A 6,014-nucleotide genomic window follows, 5' to 3' on the forward strand; every position below is an offset into this window, starting at 1 on the left:
CCCCTGAGCAGCTTTGGCCTTGTCCATTCACATCTGGCTCCCATGGCCTTACCTGACCTATATGCAGTGCCCAGTTCCCTGTGGCAGAAGGGGATCCCAGCACATCATGGAAATTGTTCTGATCTTTGCAAACTTCTAGGATGGGATAAAGACATGGATTATCTGGAAAACCTGCTGGATTATGGCTTGAGATTCATGGGAAATCCTGGAGGCAAGTGCTCAATGTACCTTTCCTGAGAGAATACACAGTGACCAGGTGGCAAGAGCTCATACATTTGCCCTTTCACTTAAGATCATCTGAAGGTTGATGGAATATGGAAAATTTGCCCTGCTCCCTTCTGGAGCCCTGAGGGATCCCACAGGATCACTGTCAGTGGGAGGAAGGAGCATTTAGCTGCTCCATCTTCCTCCCGTGTGCAATGCCAGTGCCAGAACATTCCATGTACTCTGTGCAGCCACAGAGAAGGGCAGAGAGGGAAGGGGCCGGGCCCAGGGCTGTGCCCCGGGGCTGAGCCTTGTGGGCAGCCTGAGGATCTCCTGCAGTGCCACAGGAGCTCTTCTGTCCTGCCTTTCTTTGCAGCTGGACCTGCGGGTGAAGGTGGTGCAGCTTCCCAACCCACGTCCAGGACGGAGCCTCTGGGAGATGCTGAGGGTAGGTCAAGGCCTTTCCCCTGGGAGAGCTGCCAGCTCAGAGCCCAAAGCTGGGCCAGGGGGCATCGCTGCAGGTGCCAGCACAGAACCATGCACATGTGTGCCCTCGATCTTTGCGATCCCCTCCCCACTCCTGCGGCTCAGGCATGGCAGCTGTTTGGAAAGTGAGAACCCTGGCCCTGCCCTGAAAGCCAAGACATTTTCTGAAACCTATCCCCATGTTGGACAAGCATGACATCCTGAAGATGCCAGCACCCAAATCAGGAACTCTTCCATCTAATCCAGCTGTCCTTTTTCCTGTCTGAAGTGATGGACCAAACATCCGTGCAGAAGGAGGCACATCTTGGAGGAAGCATTTCCCCATGGACAGCCCCTGCAGCAGGAAGGAAGGCGATGGCAGACACGGGCACAGGCACAGCAGGTAATTGCTGTGCCGGGCTCAGCCCTGGGTGGGGCTGTGTGGCAGCAGCTCTTCCCCCAGGGCCTGCCCTTGCCCAGCCCGGCAGCAGCCAAAGCTGGAGGCGCCTCGGCTTCCAGGCCTCTGGAGCTCGTTCAGAGCCCTGGGGAAACCAGACTGGTGCAGCAACGTCCCTCGTGCTGCAGCTGCTGCGGAGCTGGCCCTGAGTGCCCAGAGGCCCAAGGCACAGGAGCAGCCCCGAGCGGGAGCCCTGCCGCCAGCCCAGGGCCAGAGCCAGCCCTGGCTCCCGACTGGGCAGGGGCTGCGCTGGCTCCTGACAGGGCCTGAGCCTGTCCCCTGGGGCTGGGGGAGCAGTCACGGGGCAGGGAGGGCCAGGGGTGGCAGTGGCTGCTCAGGGATGGCTTTGGCCCGTGTCCCTGGCAGCAGCCACTGCCCAAGCAGCTGCGCTGCCCCCGGGCTCTCCTCCCGGCCTGCTGGGCTTTGTTGGCTGGCACAGCCTGTGCCAAGGGCCGGCAAGGCGCCTGCAGGCCCCAGCTCTGGGGGAAACAGAGAAAGTCCTGCCCGTATCCACCGTGCTGCCAGCTCAGCAGTGCAGCACAGCACGGGCTGACGCTCCCCACCGCTCCCACAGATGCAGCCGGCACCACAAGACCTGTTCCCGATGCCCAGGATGGCCTCAGAAGGGGCTTCGATATGGGAACAGGCTGCTGGGCAGGGTTAATGGCAGGCCTGCTTTTTTTGGCGTTTATCTTCATCTTATGCTGGGTCCAAATTCATTATTACTGGAAGAGAAAATGGTGAGTGTTTTCTTCATCTTCCCCTGAAACAGTTTCTTATGAAAATCTAATGCAGACATTAAACATTCGCAGGGAGGCCGCCATGGAGTTGTGGCCAGTCCATGATTGTCCAAATAATTCTGCTGAGGGTTCTGCTGCTGCCCAGTGCTTCCATTGGCCTCTTAATTGCTGGGCCTTGTCCTGGGGGGCCCGCTGGGGCTGCAGCCAGTGCTGGTTCCCACTGAGGCTGCCTGGCCAAGAGCAGCCCCAGGGGCACGGGGCAGAGGCAGAGGGAGGTGGGGAAGAGAAAGAGCAGGGCCGAGATTGCCCTTGAAAGGCAGAGGCGCTCTGGGGCCCGCTCCTGGCCAGGGACCCTGCCCAGAGCCGTCCCTGCTGGCCGGGGCCTTGAGGGGCAGCTGTCCAGCTGGGCCCAGCTGTGCCAGCAGCTCCAGCCGTGCTGGGGAGCTTTGCCAGCTCTGGGCCCTGCTGTGCACGAGGCTCCCTGTGTGCCACTGGCAGCTGGGGCCTCAGCCACCTCCTCTCTTCACAGGTGCTTCTGTGCATCTTCAGCAGATGGGCCTAAAAACACAGGCAGCGGGAACTTGATAGTTTATAACAGCTCTCCACTTCTGCCCATATCTGCCCTGCCGTGGCTGCAGCAGCGTCATGAGGCCATCCCAAAACCCATCCTTCCACGAGACCCTCTTCCCCTGAGCCCCCTGGTCCTGTTCCCCGGCCAGGACTGAAGGTGGGCATCCCCTGTCCGAGAGGGCAGGGCTTGGCCCATATTTCATATTTAAATAAAAGAACAAAGTTTTCATAACTATATCCGGGTGGTAGCAGCATCAAAGCCCCCCCGGCACCAGCACCGGCTGAGCTCCATGCCCAGGAGCAGCCGTGGATGGCCACGGTGTGGGCAGGCAGGAGCCAGGCAGGGGCTGCTGTGCCCAGCGGCGGGGCCCCGAGGGGATGGGGGAGCCCATGCTGAGCGTCCCTGGGCTGAGGGCACATTTCCTTCTGGGGCATCATCTGTGCCTGGACCTGAAGAGGCTCAAAGGGATATTTTGGTGTCCCTGCTGAGGCGTGCAGGGATCCCTCATGAGGCACAAAGGAGTATTGATGGCCTCTCCTAAGGTGTGCAGGGATCCCTCATGCGGTGGGCAGCAGGGTTAAATTTGAGGGGGTTTTTTACTCTTAGCACAGCACAGGGACACTTGGCCGAGGTTTTGCCAAGCTGGGAGAAAGCCTCTTGCAAAGGCTTGGGCCCAGCCTGTGGGCACAGCGGGCGGGCGCAGCCCATCCCCTGGGCCAGTCCGGGCTGCTCAGGCCAGGCCGGGCCGGGCCAGGCTCGGGCCCCGGCAGGGAAGGGCCGCGGCCCTGGGCTCTGCTGAGGCTGCTGAGCTCCGGCCTGCCCTGTGCTGCAGCCCAACACATTGACAGCCATGGCCGTGCCCTGGGCCACCGCAGGCACCGGGGGCTACAGCTGAGGCCGCGCCTTCTCCCACTGAAGGGAGGCTGGCTCTGTTCCCTCGCAGGGCACAGCTTAGCTCCCAGCACCTTTGGGAACCTGCCTGCCGGGGAAGTGCTGGGGGGCAGACTGTTCCAACCCTTCTCACTGGGAAGTGTGTCTGGTGGTGTAGGGATTTTAAAATTTTTTTTCCCTCTAAATTTGTGTCCTGGCAGAGGGTTAAGTTTGCTTGCTCTCAGTAGGGCGCTTTTCTTCTTGGCAGTCAGTGGGGCTTCAATGCAGCCAGGGTTGAAGGAGGATCTCTGTCTGCTTGGGCTGTCATCCTTCCTTTGGCTGTGATTTGCACTGGTGCTTGTGGAGGCATTTTACAGTAACTGGCTTCAGTTTGTTCCTCTTGCTGCCAAAAACTGAGAATAAACCTCTTTAACCTCTTTAGTATTAAGAGGCAGGCCTTACTTTCTTGACTTGCTGGATGCACAGGCCAATGGCATCACAGGGCCTTCTTGGTGGGGTCTTCAGATACCCTGGTGGTCATTGAAGAAGGAAGCTGATTTTTCTGGGAAAAAGATTGTTTCCCATGTATGGAAAAGAATAACCTGTCACTTCCCTATCCCTTTCTCTGTAAAGTGATACAAGCATGTGCATTCATCTATCTCTGTCTGCCTTATCTCTCTCTCTATCTATCTATCTATCTATCTATCTATCTATCTATCTATCTGTCATCTATCTTACTAATCTATTGTGGTGTTGTATTTTATTCAAATGATATGCTCTATCTCGAAAATGTACCTCTTGAAAATATATGGTTTATTCCAAGCTGTGTTCCTCCTCTGAAGTCCCATGAATCTGCAATCCCATTGACCCAAATCTTATTTCGTACCCACTTTGAATTTCCCTCTTAAACTGCGAGGAAGACCAGATTCTCTCATGGCCCATCTCTCCCCTAGGCTCGCCCTCTCTCCCCCTCCCTTTCCCTTTCCCCCTTCTCCCTCTGAAACCATGTTACTCCCGGGGCTGGGATCCCCAATAAACCCTCATCTAATCAGCACCCTCAGAAGCCGTGTGGAGTCTCCTTGCGTGCCTGCTGCTGCCAGCGAACTCACAGCCCAGGGGGCCCTCCGGGGACTCCCTGGGGAGCTCCCCTCAAAGGAACTGCTACAATCTATGAAATATTTCTATGCATGATATTTTGTTTATTGGTAAATTATGACACATCTCTTGAGAGCTGGAAAAGAATACCATCCATCTTTGATATAGAAAAGCTTGGGTGTAGGAGCAGAGATGATCTGTGATTTCCTTCTTGCTAGACATATGCTGGATTGTTTAGATTGACTTTGAACCGAAATCCTGCAAAGCTGGAAAATGACTGGTGGCCATCACTATGATTTCCTGAAAAGCCCTTTTTTCATTTTAATTTTTTTCATCTATGATGGCTGGTAAATACCTTTCTTCCTTAAGCCATGTGCTGGCAATATTGGAGGTAGAAAATAACATAATACTGCATAGTTTAGATACTTGAAAATTTTCTTGTGAAATTTTATGGCAGTATCTCCTGCCTAAAACTGCCGCAAAACTACTGCAGCAGGTCAGCTACTGAGCACAACTCACTGCAAAGCTGCAGCTTATGTTTCTACAGTGGAAGTGGCTTTTTGTTCTTCTGCATGGGTATGAAACTCTACCAATTGAAAGGTTGCTTACCGAGCAAAGAGCCTCGTTAAGTGTAGCCTGGACTTTGTGAAGGTGGTAGCTGTTAGACCAATACCCAGCAAACTACCTAAGTTATTTTTCATGACTCCTCCCTCGTGATTTTGGCCTGGCTTCTTTAGGAGATTCAATTTTCATTTAGAAATGGCACAGTGGAGCCAGTGCTGCCTCAGGAGAGGTGGAGCTGGGGCAAATGGCTCATTGATTTTGATCTCAACAAAAAGCCACCTGAGCTCCTCATGACAGCAACCCCACGGACTGGTAATGGGTCCATTAAAAATAACTCATCACAGAGCTTTTAACTTGAAGCTCTGACAGATGGAGCTTGCTCTGTTCTGCCATGGAGGAAGGGAGTTTGAAGACAAAGAGGTTTAGCAAGGAGATCCATGTACAACAAAAGTGCTTCTATTTTAGCAAATGAAGTATCTTAGGATGTAAAACCACATCCATACCCCAGTCTTATCCCTCCATTTACCCAAATTCTTGGTCTTAATTCCTTTGTCAGTAGGAAAATATGACAGGGAAGTGTAGATCCTCCTTTCCTTCTTGAGCTGAGCAGCTTGTTATCTCATCTTTTTCCATAAACAGGAGCAGCCAAATGGGAATTTTGTCATGAAACCATATTTGGGAAAGTTTGCCCTGTGTTTGTTTTTGTCCCAAAGTAACTGAGATTCATCAGAGAATTTACAAGCCATGAATGATGGATTTATTTCGTTTGCTAGAATTTTGATTTTTTAGACCTTTTCTGCTGCACAAGAGCTTGGCACTTGGAGAATGTTTGCCCCATGCACTTCTCCAGTGCTTCTTGCAGAGAAGCTTTGGGAAGCACTCAGGAAAAGTGCCATTTTCTTGTGTGGTTTATGGAGCTCACAGGCCAGGGAAATGTCTTTGCAGTGGGCACTGCCTTTTATTCCAAGGTGTAGAAGGATTCTTGGCTGAAGATAGGGCCATGATATTCTCCTGCGGGAATTGGACAGCCCTGGCCTGCAGATTTCAG

At 53.6% G+C, this 6,014-nt stretch overlaps 1 long non-coding RNA gene across 1 annotated transcript; it reads left to right on the forward strand.

The window, feature by feature from the left end:
• The first annotated feature begins 1,698 nt into the window (after positions 1–1,698).
• Positions 1,699–2,668, forward strand: LOC135307097 (uncharacterized). The gene is made up of 2 exons (XR_010367831.1): positions 1,699–1,866; positions 2,396–2,668. It is a non-coding gene; the product is annotated as an uncharacterized LOC135307097 (long non-coding RNA).
• The last annotated feature ends 3,346 nt before the right edge of the window (positions 2,669–6,014 follow it).

Source organism: Passer domesticus, chromosome 9 (assembly GCF_036417665.1).
Source record: "Passer domesticus isolate bPasDom1 chromosome 9, bPasDom1.hap1, whole genome shotgun sequence".
In the NCBI taxonomy this organism is placed as follows: domain Eukaryota; kingdom Metazoa; phylum Chordata; class Aves; order Passeriformes; family Passeridae; genus Passer; species Passer domesticus.